General features: G+C 44.1%; 1 long non-coding RNA gene across 1 annotated transcript in view; it reads right to left on the reverse strand.

Annotated features, from left to right (window-relative positions):
- Positions 1-218: 218 nt before the first annotated feature.
- LOC123361759 overlaps positions 219-21572 on the reverse strand; it is a 47708-nt gene continuing 26354 nt past the window's right edge. The window contains exons 2-3 of the long non-coding RNA XR_006576217.1: positions 9446-9562; positions 219-679 (exon numbers count right to left, since the gene is read on the reverse strand). This is a non-coding gene — a long non-coding RNA (uncharacterized LOC123361759). The remainder of the gene's footprint in view (positions 680-9445; positions 9563-21572) is intronic.

Consider the following 21572-nt stretch of genomic DNA (forward strand, 5'->3'; position numbering starts at 1 on the left):
CAAATGTGGGTGGAGTCTTGATTAGGTCTGGTAGAAAAATTTCTGTCAAAACTGGGGTTTTTTTCAATGAAAATTGGGGTTTTAGTTCAATGAAATATTTTGCAAAAAGTTTAAAGTTTATTGAAAAACAAAATCAATAGGAAAATGCCACTGCCTTATGCTCCCATTCTCTTCTACGGATTGGGCTCCCCAGTCAAACTACATCTGTTGTGATACCTCATAGGCATGGATACCCATAATACATTGTGGTTGCTCAACAAGAGAGGAAGTCCGTGGTTCATTATGGGAGAGATAATCCAGCCTGTGAACCTGGCTCATAGAAAATGGAGGCATGAGACACCTGAACTTCAACTCCCATGAGGCCCTGCGCAAGCATGTCCAAATAGAAATATTCAATTTTTGACTAAAAGTTTTTGGTTGATTTTTTTTTTTGCCAAAAAGTCAAAACTTTCTATGGAATTTTTGGATGAGAATGATTTTTTTTCATTTTCATCAAACATTGTCTATGGGGGAGAATATTTCCAACCAGTGCTAGATTTGACCCTTTGACAGCAGGGCTGTTGGACTCTACTTAAAACCTGTGCATAGCATGAGGAGTCTGCTCAGAGAGCCAGTATCTTGTCTCATGTGGTGATCTTGACTGCTGTCCCTGGTCTCAGGCGTATTGAGCCCTTAGGTACTGCAGAAATAAAATTCAGAAATGAAATTGGATACAAAATGTGCCATACTTAGATTAGAACAGCCAAAATATTATAATTCTTACGAACTAATTGGAGTGCTTAAATAATTCCCATTACACAAATCTAAAGTGATGATTGCATAGAATATAACTTAAACAGTAGGTGGACAAATTTTGGACAAGTTTGTAATTTCATTTCAGGTTAAATAAAAGGGGAGGAAAGTTCTTTCATTCTCAAAAAAGTTACTGATTATTGGTAACAAAAGAAACGCGTACATTGTACTTATGTACATAACACTGAGATATTAAAATGAGACACTCAAGAAACTCGATGTATTTAGCGTCTCAAATAAAAAGTTAAGAGGCAACTTAACTCATGGTCTATAAGTACCTACGCAGGGAGAAGATATTCTCAGACGACAGGGCTCTCTACTCTAGCAGACAAAGACCTAACAAGATCCAGTGACTAGAAGTTGAAGTCAACAAAGTTCAAACTGAAAATACGATGCAATTTTTAAAGAAAAGTTTTAATTGTATTGTTTTTAAGAGTGAGAGTAATTACCAGATTACCAAAAGGAGGTGGTGGATTCTTAGTCATTTGGAGTCTATAAATCAAGACTGGATGTCCTTCTTCTACAAGTCACAAGTTGCTGGGCTAGATGCAGAAATCATTGAATGAAATATGGCCTGCGTTATATAGGAGGTCAGACTAGTTCATAATGATCCTATCTGATCTTAAATTCAATGAATCTACTCATTTAGTGGGATTGTCAAGATGTGCACATAAAGCTAAGTAACTGTAGGATCTTTTGACCCACTTCCTCCTTTTGCCCTAGTCACATTCAATAGTTAGTTGTTTCACTCTTCTTGCAAACTCTTCAGGACTCGGGCTGGGTCTATATTCTTCCGGTGAAGGGTCTATTTAAAATGCGTAAGCAAGCACTTGGGTTTTTGCCAGTCCTTCATTTAAAATATCAGTGCACACATCTGTACTATATGTTCACAGGGCTGTGACATGATGGAAGAGCATACGCTGCCAAATAAGGCACATTATATCTGGTGTATGCATACCCAAGTCCATAGTTCTCCCAAATGTTTAATGGATCTAATTTGAGCTGTACTTTGAACAAAGCATGTTTTATTTTGGCCTGTCTGATAACAGCATGGTGCAGTGCTATGCAAGAGAAACGTGTTTCAGATCATCCATGGGGCTCCTGCTTCTGAGGAGGATTTAGGCGGCAGCATAACGCAGACATGATAGGGCTCCTGACGGAAGAAGTAGGGAAGTGGGAAGAAATAGAGAATGTTTGAACTGTAGCCCTGGAGTATTAAGGTACGTCTGCCCAGCCAAAAAACAAACAAACAAAAAAACCCGATGGCAGTGCATCTCAGAGCTAAGGTCAACTGGAGATGGGGGTCCAGCTCCCTCCTCCCTCTCAGTTTTTAGACATAGTTTGCTGGAAAATAACAGTTCAGAGTTTAGTCTGCAGGCAATTTGGTGGGTTTATTGCAGCTAAATAAGCAAGCATATTTTGAAGTCTTTTATACGAAGATAGAGTTTTTATTTTTAATTATAGTTTTATATTCTGATAGAACCTCCTTCTTCTCTTAACCCCTAGCTTTGAACACCAACGGAGCTCCTTTTTCTTCCTCCCATTTTTTGGCAAACTTAAGCATACTTGTAGTCCCCTTTCTGTTGGTACCACCCTTTCCAATACATGGTCATGTTCTGTTCGGGGTGGTCCTGAGTCTGGGGTCGATAAGACCACCTCTTTTGTACCTGATGGGAGAGGTAAAGAGCGCGGTTTCTTTTAGTCATGGTCACTCTTTTGTAGACCTTGTGTCTCCTCCTTACACCCTCCCCTCCCCTCCTCTCCAACTACTTGGTAACCATTGCAACCCCTTGCTCGATTAGCCCCTTATCTTCAAGGCTACCAGCTGTGGCGGGGGGGGGGGGAGAAAGGGAGAGGTTCAGCATTGTGCTTTCACTTATCTTCTCTTACTTGCTTATTTAGACTATTTAAACTAAAAGCAAAGACAGAAGCAAAATGATTATTGTTTAATTTTTATCTTATTTACTTTACATTCTCCTAACATCAACTAACTTGGCTCACAGACCTTGTGTTACAGGGCTAAAATAGCAGTGTAGATGCTTGGGCTGAAACCTGGGCTCTGAAACCAGGCCATGGGTTTTTGTGTGTTGTTTTTTTTCTTGTGTAGGCATACTTTTTTGCAGAGAAGGATTGTCTTTCTTACAGATACTCAGTTATTTACTCCCTGCAGGAGAGATGGAATACAAGACTCAGATTTTCAGAGGGACTGACCATCAATTGGGCCCTAAACTCCCATGGGCCCCTTTGAAAATCCCAGCCACGAGGCCAAATAAATCCCTCTTCAGCACCTTCTAGCCTGATAAGCAGTGGGACAGCAGCTTTGCTTCCTGTCCAGCAGAGCAAACTGTCCACCTTAGCCTTTCAACTGGAGCACACAGGAGGTGATCTGTTGGAGGCTGTGGAAAATTATGGTGAAATGAGATAGATCCCAGTGAAAGAACTGACAGATTTTGCTTGCCCTTGGCTCCCAAATGAGACACCCACCAGCAAACTTTACCACAGACTCATGAAAGGAGAAATGTAGCTTGTGATGCATAAACTAAGCAGAAACACATGAAAAGAGCATGAAAGCTAGAGGAAATATGGATCTGCCTGTTTTTGAAGAGATGTCGCTTGGGAGGTAGGGGATTATGCAGAAAATACAAATACATTTCCATTACCAGTGTAAGATAAATTACAGTTCCCACAGCAATTGTATTTTGGTCCCTTTTTGTATATGTAGTATTTTTATTAGTGTATTGGCTGTAAAATGTATGTCCTAATGTATTGCAGAAAGTGCAATGTGCTCACAGTAGCTTTCGGTATATTTTGAATTTCCTGAAGTCTGTGCATTAAAATTTTCAACCATCATACCACATTTTAGTAGTAGCTGGTGGGAGGATGAAGGGTGTTGTTGCACTGGGTTTCCTTGCTTCTGAAGGGGGGAAAAGTGCATGTATAATTATAACTTCACATATACCCTATATTCATGTCAGAACCTGGGCATGATTCTGCAGCACTTAAACTCCTACTGATGTCAGTGGAAGTTTGATCCAAATAAGAAAGACAGGAGTGGTTTCCTGAAGCTGGCTGGAGGGGAGCCAGTAATCAAAATGAATTGATTTTTAACATCTGACATCTTAGGGTTTGTCTGCACTGTGGTCACAGGGTGTGATTGAAGCTTGTGCCAATATCTGAGCTAGCTTTCATCAAGCTAGCTTGGGTCCTGGAGGAGTGAAGTGGCAGGACTGTGTGCTTCAGATTCAGTAATTACCTCAGGGTTCTAAGTGGGCTTGTATGTCCCTTGCTGAAGCACATGCTGCCGCACTTCTCTGTTGCACAACCTGAGCTAGCTAGATTAAAGCTAGCTCCAGTATGTCTACATGAGCTGCAGTCACACCCAGTTATTGCAGTGTAGACGTTCCCTTGTAAGCTGTAAGGGCTACAAATGAATAGTTTATAGTGCTAGGGAGTTGAGTTCTCAGTTCCGGTCTTCTATTTCTACACGATGGCATGAGAACCTGAGACAGCCTTCCCTGTATCTTTGTAACTCATTGGCTTCTAGTGTCTGACATTAAGAGATTTCCGTTGACTGCAGTAGGGTTTGGATCAGGCCCACTGATAACTAACTCACAGAGTCTGGGACTGACTTAATTTTGTCTTGTACAGCCTCTTGCATACTATTGAAGCTTACCAGATAATAATGGTAATTGGCCGGCTCCCTCTTCTTTACACATCTTACCTGGAAATGTACCTTTTCCTGTCTTGCCTATCTCTTTGCTTCTCTCTTCTTCTGCTTCTACAGGCCCTACACAATTTAAACACGTGTCATGCTGAATGTATGTTTGTGTAAGTTGGCATAGTTCCATTGAAGTCGTCTGCTCAACGGTGAGTGGGTGTGATCCTTCCAACTCTAATAATATTTTCAGAGGAGGAAAATGTTCAGATAGGCTTGGTGTTCATTTATTATTACAAGGAGAGGTCACTCAGCGGAGGAGGAAGGATAGCTCAGTGGTTTGAGCATTGGCCTACTAAACCCAGATTGTGAATTCAGTCCTTCAGGGGGCCATTTAGGGAACTTGGGTAAAAATCTGTCTGGGGATTGGTCCTGCTTTGGGCAGGGGGTTGGACTAGATGACCTCCTGAGGTCCCTTCCAACCCTGATATTCTAAGATAATAAGCTTATTTACAAGGTGTCTGTCATTTATAAGTGGCAAGAGTCCTAATTTCAAAAGTCAAAGCATTGAGTTTGTGGTATTAATGCTATTCTGCACTACCCCTTGTGATGACAGTGTTTGCCAATACATATATGTTAGGCATAGTATTAATGTAAGTGTTGAGAAGTTATGTTAACTGAATTTATTACACTCTCCCCACAATTCTCTCTATCCATATAAAGTAGAACCCTGCACGGATACAAATTTATATCCACGGATATAAATCAGTATCTACAGAACTGTAGGGATCTTCCAGAAACCGCAGCGACAAAAGGAGCAGAACATGGGGCTGCTGCGCCCAGGAGCCAGCGCCCCACACCGGCAGCTCCTCCAGCGTGGCTATATTGCTCCTAGCCCCATCCACTGGGGTGGGCACCAGGCTCACCAGCAGCTGTCTCTGGTTGCGCTCTTGTGTTCAAGTGGTGCACATGCCCCCCGACGGGAGACGCAGACAGATGTGCGGAAGGGCTGGGGGTGGGGCTGGGGACGGTACAGCCACGCCGGAGGAGCTGCTGCCATGGGGTGCTGGCTCCTGGGAATGGTGGCCCCACATTCTGCTCCTTTCGCCGCTACAGTTCCTGGTTCCGCAGATACCAATTTATATTCGCAGATATCCATCTCCACACATATAGATTTGTATCCACGCAGGGCTCTAATGTTAAGTATCCCATAACACCTTGCATTAGCTGAAGTAAGCTTTGTCTTAAATGGATAGGAAAACTATCAGGATCAGGACGTTTGAGTGTTTTATCATAGCAACAGGTACGGAATTACTCTGACAGGCTAATATTGTAATGTCCTATAGGAGAAGGAGACAATATAGCAATGCTTTATCCTGGTACAAACCTAGGAGGTGCCTTCATGATTCTTGGTACCTGGGATGCGTGTTCAGAACAAAGAGATAAGGGGTACACTATGGTATCAGAAAAACAAGGTAGAAAGATTGGTTAAATCTAGTTTCAGATGATGTACACGGTACCCTTTACTTGTATACGGGTAAGGTTTAAAAAGATGGCTTTAGGGGTATAAGTTAGAGAGTATACCTTCTGTATCAGGTGAATGGACCAGTGTTGCACTAGATGGCTTCCCGGAGACCCAGGAATCATATTGAACCTTTTCCCCATATTATATTATTATTGATTTACAGGAAGAAACCCGACTGATTGGTCTCTTGGATATATTTCATAACGAACCAAAGTGTGGTCAAGCAATTGACTCTATGATTTATCAACAACAGAAAACATGCCCAAGAAACTTGCTGAAGAATTAATGGGCTCTTAAAAATATTAGGTCCAATTCTGTTACCTGTGCAACCTCACTGAAGCTCTCCGGCGAGATTTTCAAAAGGGTTTGGTGCTTACCTTCCTTTGAAAGTTATTGGGAATTGGACACCTACCTCTCTTACACTCCTTTGAAAATTTGGCCTAACCAGTGGGGTGCAATCTCAAATCAGAGCAAAATTTAGGCCCTGTGGTTGCAAAACATATAGACATATGTTCAGATTTCACCATGTCAGTAGCCTTCCAAAGGACTTACTCCCATGCTTAGTTAAGCAAGTGGTTAAATTCATTTCTAGATCAGGTCCTTAAGCTGTTACTTTTATGTCTAATGCTTTTAATCATTTTTTGAATTATTCCCTCTCAATTATCAATATCACTGATTAAAATATGGGAGGGAGAACCGTTATTAATACAGTCCTCCATCCATGATCAAAAAGACAGTTTCTAAATGTAACTCCACATGGTTTGCTGTGATACAGACCTAATAATTGGCTTTTCAACCTGCAATAAATATTCCCCTCCCTGTACTCTTCTGATTGCTCCATAATTATCACTAGGAAGACACGGGTTTAACTCTATATTACAGATATTAAAATACAGATATATTTTAAATACCTTCTGCTGCATATATTAACATTTCTCTATGTATGTTTTTAAAGCAGCTTTGAAATCAGATTCACAGTTTGTTTATGTTAATAGCCCTGTGTGGTAATAGAATGGATCAGTTTGCAGGAAGGAGAGGTGAATCAGTCAACTGCAACATAATTGTGCATGTTTACACTATAGAGAAATGTATATAGAGGAAGCACAATGGTAACATGTGACTCACATAAATATCACTTAGGCTGAATAAATTGTGAAGGGAAGATTTGTAGAATGGAGGATTTAATACCATCAATACACATGTACCCAAAGCCTACATTGATGCATTAACTGGGGCTTTCCCTTACTCTTTGTATTTTTGGAAACAATGGAATAGCAACATTTATTCTGATAGTTACCCCCTATGTAATTGTTGGGGGGAACTTCACCCTTGCGTAACCACTCAAAATAGGGGCTTAAGTGGGAGAATATAACTACTGATGGGTACCATATAAACTGGTTTCCCATCTCAGCAATTCAAGCCAGACACCACGTAGGTTGTGAGGAATCTTTAAACAGGCTTTTGCAGCTACAAGTGAATTATTACAGGATACCACCTGCATGGGTAACAACCGCTGCCATTTGCTCTTAATTCATTGCAGTTTAAATACTGAATGGCAGGGCATGTCAACTGATATATGCACAGACATGGATAACCAGCTCTTCTTCAGTATCAAAAGGCCCACATAGTGAGCTCAAAAGTTCATACCTCAATGCACCACTGACGTTTTGGCTGTATGATTTACGCTTCACCTTGTAATAGCAATGTTGGGGATTCCTGACAAATGGGATTTGTGCAAATAGAACATAAACTTTATGGTTGAGATTTTCAAAGCCAACTAGGGGACTTTGCCACATAACTCATTAACTTCATTGGATGTTGTGCGGCTCAATCCTCCAGTCAGGTATGAACATCTCAATCCATAGCTCTTTGTGCTTCCCAGTGAAATGTGAGAATTTTCATCTTGTGCTCCTCTGTGAAGGATGGGATCAGATGTTTGTTCCCTGGGAATATCTCAGCTCTTCATTTTGTATTTGCTGCCTGTGAGAATTTGGTCATTTTGCCATTATCTGCATTTTAATCATTACAAATCTGAACTGTGATTTTTTTTAAATTTAGCCACCTTTTGCAGTAGCATCCTCCTACAGCTTGAGCTAAAGCGATATCACATGTCTTGATATGCTGCAAGCACCACTTTCAGTTTGTATCGGCAGCTTCCTTTTTTGTGTCCTAAACCAGAAGATTCTATTCTATTCAGGTTGTTTTACTGCTATCATCACCGTGGTACCTGAGCACCTTCCACTGATGTACAAAAGGACATGACTAACATCTATCACATGTGGTTTGCTCTTTCTCTAATCCTCTCACCAAGGGAGGAATTGTGTGCTGCATACTATTTTGTTTTTACATGGATTTGAGGCTTTTTTTTAAAATGTATGTATGAAAAGATATATGAAAAGACTATTATCAATAATAAAGCAGTCACAGATGGAGGAAAAGATTAGTTTGTGGTTAGATGTATTACAAAAGAGGCACAGATTAGCCTGTTTTCTTCAAATATTAGCGTTTGCAACCAGTTCTCTGGGTGCTGGCTAAATATTTAGCCAGCTAGATAGCTTTCTGCGGGCTACTTATCTCATGTTCAGGGGTACAGAGGAATCCTACCAAAGTCAGTTGTAATTTGCACTCACTAAATTGGATCCAGATCCACCTTTTTTTTCTGACAGAAGCATAGAAATAACAAGGATTTGGGGGAAAATGCCCATATTTGGTCAGATGGCTTCTCGTTGGCGCTTTGCCATCACAAGCACAGAGGGGATGTAATAACAATAATTTGGAGTTCCGTAAACCTTGTCATCTGAAGATCTCCAAGTGCTTTCCAAGTGTTAATTAAAGCCTCATGACATCCATGTACTCAGGCATAGCAGCTTTCAGGTTGTTAGGTTTTTTCTGTGATCACGATGGCTCACTAACCCTCCATAGCACTGATTACAAAGAGAGACTGTGGATTCCTCCATCCCCTCACACTTCCTGGCCAGAAATCAGAACTGTGGTCCCCAGCTAATGGTTTCAAGTCCCAATTCACACTGGGTAAAATTTTCTAAAATACCTAAGGGTATGTCTACACTGGAATAAAAGACCCTCTGCCCGGCTGCAGCTGGCTTCAGTCAACTGATTTGGCCTCACAGGGCTACAAATTGCTGTGTGTTCGCGTCCGGGCTGAAGTCTGGGCTCTGGGACCCTCCAATTTGCAGAGTACCAGAACTCAGGCTCCAGATCGAGCTCAAACGTCTTCACAGCAATTTTATAGCCCCACAGCCCAAGCCCCGCAAGCCTGAGTCAGCTGACCTGAGCCAGGCACACATATTTAATTGCTGTGTAGACGTACCCTAAGTTACTTAGGCATCTGAGTGCTTCAGAAAATGTTACTTGTCTTACACAAAATAATATTTTATCATCAGTTTTAGAGAAAGTAGCATAAAAATAAACTCAGTGCAAGCTCTCAATTTAGGCATAAAATAGTGAATATTTACCCTGAATGGCTGTCCCAAGCAGTGAAAAATCATGAGTCGAGCTCCAAAACATTTTTCTTCTAATGGTGATTTTATTTGGCTTCTGTTTTTTGAGACTTTAGAGTACACATGTTCAGGCTTTCTCCACAACCGAGAAGACAAGAAAAGTACATTTGTAAATGAAGGCTGAGTTCATCACATGACTCCAGGAGGTGTGACTTTAAGGAAAAACACTAAATATTGTGAGACTCACTAAACAGTTGTGAGACTTGGCAGCACTGTTTACCTGGCATTAGCTTGTCTTTTTCTCTGAGCAGGACAACTTCTGATGCAAAAAATACTCATAAAGTGTTTGTCAAAGAAGATCCTCCAATCCCTGTCCCAAGCATCTGTGTGTAACCCACTGAGCATGAGTGACAGGTTCCTTTCTGTGCCCCATCCCCAGAGGCTATGCATCTGTTATAGTCCCACCGAGGGAGCCTTAGCTTCAATTGTAGCAGTTCTTGCTTTTCGTTTCAGAGGTCCTGAGTTCAATCCCCGGTGACAGCCCTCGCATGTGGATACTAGTAAATATTATCCCAGCCTTTTCCGCAAAGTGTTTCTTTCCCCTCAGATATCATCGATGGTACTTTACAGAAATTCTCAGCGCAGTGTGGAGGAGAATTAGTCTCTTAGGGACATGTTGTACTCTCAATCCATGGCAGCACTTCCATCGTGTTTCACAGGAAGCGTGTGTGAAACAAGAGCAATCTACAACTCTTAGCTGGCAAACTTAAGACTCAAGACATATCGAGTAACAAAATAGATTTCAAAAGTGGCTTTATCTGACATTGTTATTAAACATGAAGTTCCTTGTTTAATTTATAATTGTCACAAAAACACGAAAAAACCTGTTGTCTAGGAGAAAATATTGCTCTCTTTGTATTATTTGTATGTGATTGGCATGGAAGTTATGAAGCTCTCACTAGGAACCAGAACACAATACCAAAATGTCTTGATTTGTTTTTAATGGCTAATATCATTGTCAGTTTATGGCATACAGTGTTTTTAATTATGACAGAGAGGCTGAATTCCAAAGTGAGTTAAATACAGGCTGCAAAGAACATTTTAAATGTAGAATTTTGTTTGCCTGGGCTTGAGATTTAAAGTGGCCTCCTGTTCCATTCTATATGTAACACCGACAGACCCTGGTTGTCAGTGGGTAGGATCAAGCCTGGGACCTCTGGAGCTAACTGCATGAGCCTCAAGACCTATGGCTCTTAGCTAAGGCTGTAGAGCAGACTCGTTACTCTCTCTCTTTCTAAGTGGTCTCAGTGCCACTAGATGGGACAGAACACCACACCCAGGAGGTGCGTGGGTTACATATACATGTTCTTATACAGTGCTCACCACCTTCCAGCAGTGCATTAAGAAATGTGACTAACATCTGTATGCGTTTGTTCTCTCACTCTCTTCCCCAGGATTTTTTTTATAATGCATGTGCACGCACATTATATTAGGGAAGGCAAGGTCAAAGAAGTGCACCTTGCACTTGGAGCAGAAGGTGGTGAGGTTTGTGATAGTCCTTAGTTCCTATGGGAGTTCATTGGACGGTCTTAGGGAGGCATCCAAGAAAGCTCGATTTCCTTGGTATTATGCAAGCCCTGATGTTTCAGGACATCTACCACATCCATGGCAGCTCTGGTCTTTCTCACGGCACATTCTGTGTGGGTTATCACCTCCCAGATGACATTCTCTGGGAAAACCTTTAGCACCCCTGGGGTTTCTTTATAGATCAGTCCGTAGATGAGCCCTGCAGCAGGCCTGGTGGTGGATCACAGGCTTGGTAATGCCCTGCATGTAGTCCTGCAGCACTTTGTGTTCCATGCCTTTTGGTGACACTCTTCCAGACATCCTGAGACACCTTTGTTAAGATCACTGCCTGGAAATACCTTCCAAATGATACACAAACATTTTTGCCCAAGAAGAATCTTGAACCATTTAATCCAAGTATAATAGGAGAATCTCCTATTTATCTAGGAATGTCACACCATAATTCAGAGCTGGAAACTACATCCATGTCTCTTAAGTTCCATTATAGCGTATGAACCAAAAGATCATCCTTTCTCCCCAGTCTTGTCTCAGTGGGAGAAGAGAACTAATACTTTTCATACTGACTTTACCATATGGGTACAACAATATATACAGCTAAAACAATATATACCACAAGTGCAGTCTATAAACCAATGTATAGGTCTCTTGGCAACATTGCAGCATATTTAAGCTTTGATCGTAATTTAAAAGGCAGCACTTCTCTGTATCATGACTGTGCTCTCCTTTCAAAGTCTTGTTTCTGATGAAAAATGGGATAGGATGTCTTTGAAGTTAATAGCCATCAGGATATCATTAATGTTATGTTGACCCAGTCCTTCATGCTTCTGAGATAGATAAATTGAGAGTTCTGTGCCAGTTGCTTTGTGGATGAAACCTGAAAAAGTAAGACCTTTGTGTGCTGCTTATCACTATTATTATACAGTATCACGGCCCCATTATAGGGAGGCAGTGTGACCTACTGGACAGAGCACTGGATTGTGACTCAGGAGACCTGTGCTATATTTGTGCTGGCTGACTGTCGGTAAGTCTTTTCCCCTCCCCGTTCCTCAGTTTCCCCATCTGTAAAATGGGAATAATCTTACTGACCTCTTTTGTGAAGCACTTTAAGATCTACAGATGAAAATCATTATATAATAGCTGCATATTATTATTATACTAGGCACTGTACATACACATAGTAAGAGATAGCTACCACTCTGACAGAGTTTACAAACTAAATAGACAAATCAGAGAAATAGTTGGAGAAAGGTAATATTATTATCCCATTTTTAGGTAGGGAAGCTACAGCACAGATTAAGTGAGGTGCTCAAGGTCACACAGGGAGTGTGTGACAGAGCTGGGAATCCAAGTTGCACTCCAGTGCTTTAACCACAAGGCCATCTTTTGTCTTCCCATAGTTTTAATCTAAGTGTAATCCACGTGTTCTGCCTGGATGTTGAAGATCCAATGGCAGAGGGTTTGCTCCAGTGTCTGCAGCTAGGATTCTTTCCATCTCACTGCCGTTTGCTGGCTGCCTCCCAGACCCAAAACAGGGCTGCCCCTAAACCAAATGGCACCTCAGGCGAGGAGCATCTTAGGTGGCCCCCTCCATTTGTTAAACTTTTGAATACCTTATTTTTTTGCATGGGTAGCCCACTTCATGACTTTGACGCATGATTTGCATGTATGATTTATCCCTGTCATATAAGATAATAAATGTGCACACTGCAATCTGAAAATCATGCTAACAACAAAAACAGCACCCCAAGCCTGGCACCCCCCGAGCCTGGCAACTCAGGTGTTCATCTGTGTGCCTGCCCCTAAATCTGGCCCGGAGGTGGCAGAATTGCAGTAAAGCTGCATGAAAGCTCAGTGGGGTCTTTCAGGATGAAAGGCGCTATCTTAATGTTCTACTCCTTCCCTGTTCCTCCTCTCGTCCGTTCACCCGCCTTTCCTCAGTCTTGCCACTCACTTGCCTCAATGGAAGGGGTTGAAGAAAGGTACTTTAGTGATGACTGGAGGGTACCAAGAGGTTTGGGAAATGCCTTCTCTTCCCCAGCCCATGCACAGAGACCCAGAATTCTGCTCTCCTCCTGCACTGGGCCTGCTGAGTTGGTCACTCCCTGCCCTGCAATGCAGCAGCCAGGGATGCCCCCTTCTCCCTCTCTTCAGGGGTTTGGGATGAGGCCAGTCTTAATTTGTGCCTTTTTCATTACAGATTAAGCTCTGGATGGGGCCCTCAGTAGACTCGGTTCCCCAGCAGACAAAATCAGGGGGAGGGAGCCTTCAGCTTGCCTGTGTATTCAGGGGAACAGTGAGCCAATCAATATAAACAGCAGTCAACAGGTATCACTGTTTTCATGATTTGTGTGCACTTTGCTGCACACTCAGCACCTTACAGAAGTGGCACTAGATCTCATTCAGCAGGGTTCATATGCAGTGGGAAGCAGTGGGACCATGGGTGCAATTTGGAGCAGAACAGGGGAAAGACAACTGACAAGCCGTCTTTTTCAAACTTTGCACTGAGGGCAGGAGGAGGAAATCGGGGGAGACTGGAAGAATCTACGATTCCTTGAGCAGCCTCAGGCTGATACCATAGCAGGAGCTGGCTGCTATCTAAACTATAAAATCATGAATGTTGTTGTTATTTAGGTAATATTAGCACCCAGCGTGTTGGGTGCTGTACAATCATAGAGGCAGATGTGGCCCTTACCCCCACACCTATAACCTAAGAAAGAAGAAAAAAATAGAGGAGATAAATTGGGTTCTTACGTTTACCCTCTCTCATAATGCAAGAACAAGAGACAAACCAGTGAAACTGAAAGGAAACAGATTTAAAACTGATGAAAGGATGTTTTAAAAACACAGAACACAATTAACCTGCAGAACTCACTGCCACAAGAAATCATGGAGGCTAAGAGTTTAGTCCAATTAAGAACAAAAAAAGTTTAGTTGTTTTATAGGAATAAAGAATTTCTACCATTACATTATACAGGATAAAAAGAGGGGGGGAAAGGGATTTAAACCTTCATGTGTCAGAGCATAAACCAAACCCTGTGCCAAAGAAAGCTGGCTAGATCATCAGGCTCAACGGGTAGTGATCAATGACTCCATGTCTAGTTGGCAGCCGGTATCAAGCGGAGTGTCCCAAGGGTCAGTCCAAGGGCCGCTTTTGTTCAATGTCTTCATTAATGATCTGGAGGATGGCATTGACCGCACCCTCAGCAAATTTGCCAATGACACTAAACTGGGATGAATGGTAGATACGCTGGAGAGTAGGGCTAGGATACAGAGGGACCTAGACAAATTAGAGGGTTGGGCCAAAAGAAATCTGATGAGTTCAACAAGGACAAGCACAGAGTCCTGCACTTAGGATGGAAGAATCCCATGCACTGCTACAGACTAGGGACCGAATGGCTAGGCAGCAGTTCTGCAGAAAAGGACCTAAGGGTTAAGTGGACAAGAAGCTGGATATGCGTCGACAGTGTGCCCTTGTTGCCAAGAAGGCTAACGGCATTTTGGGCTAAATAAGTAGGGGCATTTCCAGCAGATCAAGGGACATGATCATTTCCTTCTATTCGACATTGGTGAGGCCTCATCTGGAGTACTTTGTCCAGTTTTGGGCCCCACACTACAAGAAGGATGTGGAAAAATTGGAAAGAGTCCAGCGGAGGGCAACATAAATGATTAGGGGGCTGGAGCACATGACTTATGAGGAGAGGCTGAGGGAACTGGGATTGTTTAGTCTGCAGAAGAGAAGAATGAGGGGGGATTTGATAGCTACTTTCAACTACCTGAAAGGGGGTTCCAAAGAGGATGGATCTAGACTGTTCTCAGTGGTGGCAGATGACAGAACAAGGAGTAATGGCCTCAAGTTGCAGTGGGGGAGGTTTAGGTTGGATATTAGGAAAAACTTTTTTCACTAGGAGGGTGGTGAAGCACTGGAATGGGTTACCTAGAGAGGTGGTGGAATCTCCTTCCTTAGAGGTTTTTAAGGTCAGGCTTGACAAAGCCCTGGCTGGGATGATTTAGTTGGTGTTGGTCCTGCTTTAAGCAGCAAGTTGGACTAGATGACCTCCTGAGGTCCCCTCCAACCCTGATATTCTATGATTCTAAGAGTTAGGAAGGAGCTCTCTCTGTGAGCAGATTATTCCATAACTTTTCCCTGTGGGATCTCATGTGGCTTCTAAAGCAGAGTTATCAAACTCATTTGAAGGAGAGGGATGAGGGAGATGTTGAAGTATGGTCTGCAGGCCAGGATTTAAATTTGGATCTATACACTCCACACAATGCATGGTCACTGAATGTCACTAGGATGTTTGCACAGAGACCCAGGAGAAAATCTGACCTTTATTTGGTAACTAATTATTTCTTTATTATTAATTTAAAGCATTCTTGTTGCATTCCATGCTAGGAAAATTCTTTCCCTTTAGGGCCACTACACTCTCCCTGCCCATTGTTTCTCCTCCTTCACCATTGTTCTTTCTGTTTCTCTTCACCTTCCCTGTTTTTGTGAATCCCCTGGGTTTTCCCTCCCTGAATTTACTTCCCTGTAGCAATTTCCAGCCCACTGGGTGTCATGCCCACCCCCAACCTCATTCCATCCACTAAAATGATGAAGGATTGTACAGTTACATTGACAATGAAGTGTCAACATTGTGCTTGAAAGTTGATTCTCCAATCAAATTAATAGGAGAATGTGGTGTTCAACCTCTGAGTCATTGTTTCAGGCTGTCTGCACCCTCAGGCAGAAATCACTGCATCAGTTACACTCAGATCATGAATGGAAGGTTATAGCTGCAACCACGAGAGCTAGACACTTACTTTAAAACATACTTTAAGAGAAGTTTCGATTTCGGAGAAGCTGAATGAGCTGAGGGCCCCATAAATACATAATGAAGCAGGATCCAGTCTGTGGGCCATGTATTTGTCATCCTTGATCTCAAGTGTTTGCTGCTGGTCACGGCTGGAGACAGATACTGAATAACAGTGGATGACTGGTTTGATCTGATAGTAAAGAGACAAGGTGGGTGAGGTAATATCTTTTAGTGGACCAACTTCTGTTGGTGAGAGAGACAAGCTTTCAAGCTACACAGAGCTCCTCTTCAGGTCTGGGAAAGGTACTCCAAGTGTCATAGCTAAAGGCAAGATGGAACAGATTGTTTAGCATAAGTACTTAGCACATACTCTGGAGACCATTCAAGGTAGAGTGGCCTGTTAACACCTCTGCAGCCAGAGGGACTAAAAGAGGAGGTTAGTGGGTTACTGATTGTTGTAATAAGCCATAAATACAGTGTGGGTTCATGGCAATCATTGTGTTCTTCACTTTTTCAAGGTTTTATGTAATGCCCAGCTTCATGGTACTTCTAAGCTCTTATAAACTCTGCAGAACTTTTCCCAGGATCTGACAACAAATGTCATATACAGTTGAACCCTGTTATCTCGACGGCCTAGGGGTTTGCCAAAAGCCGTCGAGATAACCAATGATCGAGATAAACCCCTATCCACCCCCCCACCCCCTCCTTGCCCCCTTACCGCGCTGCCTGCACGTGGCTGGATCCGGCAAAGCGGAGCCGGGCGGGCGGCGAAGCGGAGCCGGGCGGGCGGCAGGCGAAGCCGGGACCAGGTATGTGGGGCGGGGACGGGCAGGGACCAAGTATGCGGGACCGGGCGGGCGGGGACAGGCAGGGACCGGGTATGCGGGGGCGGGCGGGCGGGGAAGCGGAGCGGGGCGGATGGGCGGGCGGCGAAGCCGGGACCAGGTATGTGGGGCGGGGACGGGCAGGGACCGGGTATGCGGGGCGGGCTGGCGGGGACGGGCAGGGACCGGGTATGCGGGGCCGGGCGGGCGGGCGGCGAAGCGAAGCCGGGCGGAGGGGCGGGCGGCAAAGCGGGGACCGGCGGAGCCGGTCGGGCAGGCGGCAGGCAAAGCGGGGACCAGGTATGCGGGGACGGGCTGGCGGGGACGGGCAGGGACCGCGTATGCGGGGCCGGGCTGGCGGGGACGGGCGGGCGGGCGGCGAAGCGAAGCCAGGCGGAGGGGCGGGCGGCAAAGCGGGGACCGGCGGAGCCGGGCGGGCAGGCGGCAGGCAAAGCGGGGACCAGGTATGCGGGGCCGGGCGGGGACGGGCAGGGACCGGGTATGCGGGGCGGGCTGGCGGGGACGGGCAGGGACCGGGTATGCGGGGCCGGGCGGGCGGCGAAGCGAAGCCGGGCGGAGGGGCGGGCGGCAAAGCGGGGACCGGCGGAGCCGGGCGGGCAGGCGGCAGGCAAAGCGGGGACCAGGTATGCGGGGACGGGCTGGCGGGGACGGGCAGGGACCGGGTATGCGGGGCCGGGCGGGCGGCGAAGCGAAGCCGGGCGGAGGGGCAGGCGGCAGGCAAAGCGGGGACCGGCGGAGCCGGGCGGGCAGGCGGCAGGCAAAGCGGGGACCAGGTATGCGGGGACGGGCTGGCGGGGACGGGCAGGGACCGGGTATGCGGGGCCGGGCGGGCGGGCGGCGAAGCGAAGCCGGGCGGAGGGGCGGGCGGCAAAGCGGGGACCGGCGGCAGGCAAAGCGGGGACCAGGTATGCGGGGACGGGCTGGCGGGGACGGGCAGGGACCGGGTATGCGGGGCCGGGCTGGCAGGGACGGGCAGGGACCGGGTATGCGGGGGCGGGCGGGCGGCTGGGGACGCGGGGAGCGGCGGCTGGGGAACCGCGCGGCTGGAGAGCCAGGGAGCGGGCGGCTGGGGACGCAGGGAGCCGGGCTCGAGATATTAGGGTTGGGCAAATCGACATAACAGATGAGAAGCCCATAAGATAAAGAGGGAGTTTGGCGGTTCCACTTGTAAAACCTCGAGTTAATAGGATTGGCAAGTTAACCGAGGTCGAGATAAATGGGTTCGACTGTACTACTATAAATTTAATGGAGCTCTGTTTTTAAAAATATACACCTCAGTTACATCACCTGGGAGTGCCCACATCTTAATAATTCATTATTATTATGAAGGATAAAAGGTCTATCAGTGAAACTTATTCTAAAACATTGTAGAATAAACACATTTATTCTCTCTCTCTCCCTTCCTGTCCATTCAGTTATTTTTAAATATCAGTGACTGGCCCTTTAAAGGGAGTTGGGCCCAGCCTCACCTTGGATCCTCTACCTCCCTGTTAAAGTAGCAAAGAGTTCTGTTTCAGAGTAGCAGCCGTGTTAGTCTGTATCCGCAAAAAGAACAGGAGTACTTGTGGCACCTTAGAGACTAACAAATTTATTTTAGCATAAGCTTTTCGTGAGCTACAGCATCCAAAGAAGTGAGCTGTAGCTCACGAAAGCTTATGCTGAAATAAATTTGTTAGTCTCTAAGGTGCCACAAGTACTCCTGTTCTTTTTAAAGAGTTCTGTGGCACCTTATAGACTAACAGTCGTATTGGAGCATGAGCTTTCGTGGGTGAATACCCACTTCGTCGGATGCATGTAGTGGAAATATACATGCGTATTGTATGTTGACACTGTTCAGCTGGGGATGAGGTGATTATAAAGGCCAGCAAGTGGCTCAGTTGGGGCGGAGGGGTGCTGGGAGTAGGAAAGGTCCTGCAGGAGAGCCTGGGGTGGGAGAAGCAAAGGAATCAGGCTGGCTCCTGGGGCAGGTCCTGGAGTAGGGTGACTCCCAGGCAGATAGCATGTAGAAAGACCAGGAAAATTGCAGCCTGGCACAGGGAGGTTCCAGCAGGAAGCCCCTGGGTCCGGGGAAGGGACAGGTTTGGATTGTGGAATTTGTGTCACCAGTTGTATATAGAAAACGTAACGCTGATGCCCTGAGAAAGGGCTCAGGGGATTACTAATTTGAAAGATTTACTGGCATTTGAGATTGGAATGCTGTATAAAATTCTGGTGCAGTCGGAGTTCTAGCAGCACATACAAAATACATGTGCTGTCCTTTGGGGCCCTAGCAAACAAAAATTGAATAGTAAAATTAAATAGTAATTTAAAAAAAAATAAAAGTGTGAGAGGTTAAAGCCTGTTAACATATTGTTGCAATTTTGCCTTCCTTTACAAAATCATGTCTAGTCTCTACTAGCTTGTGATAAATAGAAGTTGTACTGCATGACACTTGTGAACAATGGGTGAAATGGATATTAGAAAAATCTCATTTATCTTCAGCCTTATTTCTTGATAGAGGCCCTTGTCACCAGGACTATTATGTGACTAGCCCTAGAAAGGCCATCTCATTAGTTTCCCTTATCAAGATAGCAAGGTCCCTTTTAACAAGATAGCACTTACATTGTAGATTCAATTAGAAAATGGATTTTTTTATTTATTTATTTTTAGTGCTGTTACTTCTTCCTTGAGAACAGTCTCTGACTGTTTGGCTGCTTGAATGCATACCTTGTTTCCATAGTTGCTATTACTGTCATTGTGTTGAAATTAACACTCCCATCAGGAATAAGGTATCTATGGGCTACAGAAGCTGAAAACAGTGTTTTATGTGCAGATTGCTAGTATTTGCCATGTGTATTTCTTTAATAAACAAAAAACATCAAAAGCAGTCTTGTGACTCTGAATTCTGAATATATTTTTCCCTTTGTTTCCTCCACTCACAAACACATCCTCCAATCCTCTGACAACTGCTTTGAAAATTTTCCTCTGTTGCCACCAAGGCAACAGTGTGAATGTCAACAAATCAGTAACAATTTAGATTATGTCAAATGGAATTCAACTTTTTAGACTCCTTTCAAAAATCTTAATGACAGCTCGATAAAGTTGGACAATGCTATCTCCGTTGACTTTCTCTAAATTTAGCTGGGGATTTTTACAACAAAGAAAGAGCTTAGCAGATTTCTCCGACAGACAAGTCAGGAAGACTAATACCACTCGTGCAGAGCTAATAGCACTGAATTGTCGTATCAGCCACATCTAGTTTTATGCATAATTAAGAAACATTTCAGAGATTGTGAGAGAAAAGATCAATGATTACACAATCTATATTGTTAGTTTCTCTGTGTTGAATCATGGTGTAGTAGTGATTAGCTGTCATACAACACTGCTAGGTTTTGATAAAAATCAAATGAGTGGATACTGCTAGACAACTTAGCAGGGAAGAGTCTCAGTGGAAAGAGGCGGACAGTGAAGTGAATCTGACAACACTATTAACTTTTGCTATAAATCATTGTGACTTATTTCATTGCTATTTAAATGAAGATAAAATACTAAATGCAAAGAAATTACATTAATAGAACATTAAGGTTACTAATTTAAAGGCATATAAATCAGGAAATGTAAACACTAATGCTCTCATAGTACCAAACTATTTCAGATTTATTTTCAGTGACTAATTTGATTGACAAATGTTATACCTAAACATGTAAAATGTATTTTATTTGCACCTTTCTCAAGCTATAGGGCCTGAAATGTTTGCATTACTTTTTAATGTATAAATTTGAATATAAGAAAATGCAAATTATGGCATGGGATTTTCCTAAAGATTTCTGCATGTACTGCCACAACCCTACTGAGATCAGGACTGAGGCCCGGTGTACACTTAAAATGTAGGTTGAGATAAGTATGGCTCTCAGGAATGTGAAATATCTACAGCCCTAAGCAACATGCCAACCTAATCCCCCCATGTAGACATAGCTAGGTGGACAGAAGAATGCTTCCATTGACTTAGCTGTCATTGCTCTGAGAGTGGTGTTCCAACTATGATGGAAAAGCATCTTCTATTGCTGTAGTCTGCGCCTCCAGTACAAGGTTATGCTGGCATAACTACAGCACTGTAGCATAGTCAGGGTAGTGTAGGCACTTTCCTACATGCAACGCTGCATGTGTGTGGGTTGCTGACAGTCAGGATTGAACATGGGAGCTCTGCATCCAAAAGCATGAGCTAAAAGATCCACCTCTATTAGCCAATTCTGAAATGGTTTCATCAACCTCTGTGGCCAACCCACCACTAGAGGGAGATGGTGCCTCACTGAATAGGTTTCATGTACTGACTGATCCTTTGGTACCAGTCCTCAGGGTAGAGAGACAGTCTCACTCCTCTACTGACAGAGCTTGTCCTGCTAGAACTTAACCATTTCAGGAATGATGGAGGAAGGAACAGTCAGTGGCTTCAAGGCCTCACCCACAGGGAGCATGGGGCTTGTTCATGGGAGCTTCTTTTCTCTCAACCTGCTATATATAGGGTAGGGGCTTGGCCTGTTTGCTTTGATAAGTGTTGTTTTGTGGTTACAGCCACTGCACAAGGAACTCAAAAGAGACTACATGATCGTTCAGTATAGGTCAATGAAAAGTTGGCAGGTGTATGGCCTCTAACATTGACTCGATCTGGATTCAAGCTAACTAATGACCTAAAGAGGAAAGGTCATGTTTTCTTTGGGATCTGTACTGTGCAGAGTGCCTGCTCCATGATTAATCTTTATTATTTTCACTACAGTAGCACCTAGAGGCCTAAACTGATATTCGGTCCCTACTGTGCCATGCATTGTAGTGTTAAATTAGAAGATATTCCTGGCTGCCATTAAGCATTTCTTTGATCTATAGATCAGTTGCAGACCTGGTGAAAGTCAATGGCCATGCTAACGACCCCTCTTTCAG

The sequence above is a fragment of the Mauremys mutica genome, chromosome 1, assembly GCF_020497125.1.
Source record: "Mauremys mutica isolate MM-2020 ecotype Southern chromosome 1, ASM2049712v1, whole genome shotgun sequence".
NCBI lineage: Eukaryota > Metazoa > Chordata > Testudines > Geoemydidae > Mauremys > Mauremys mutica.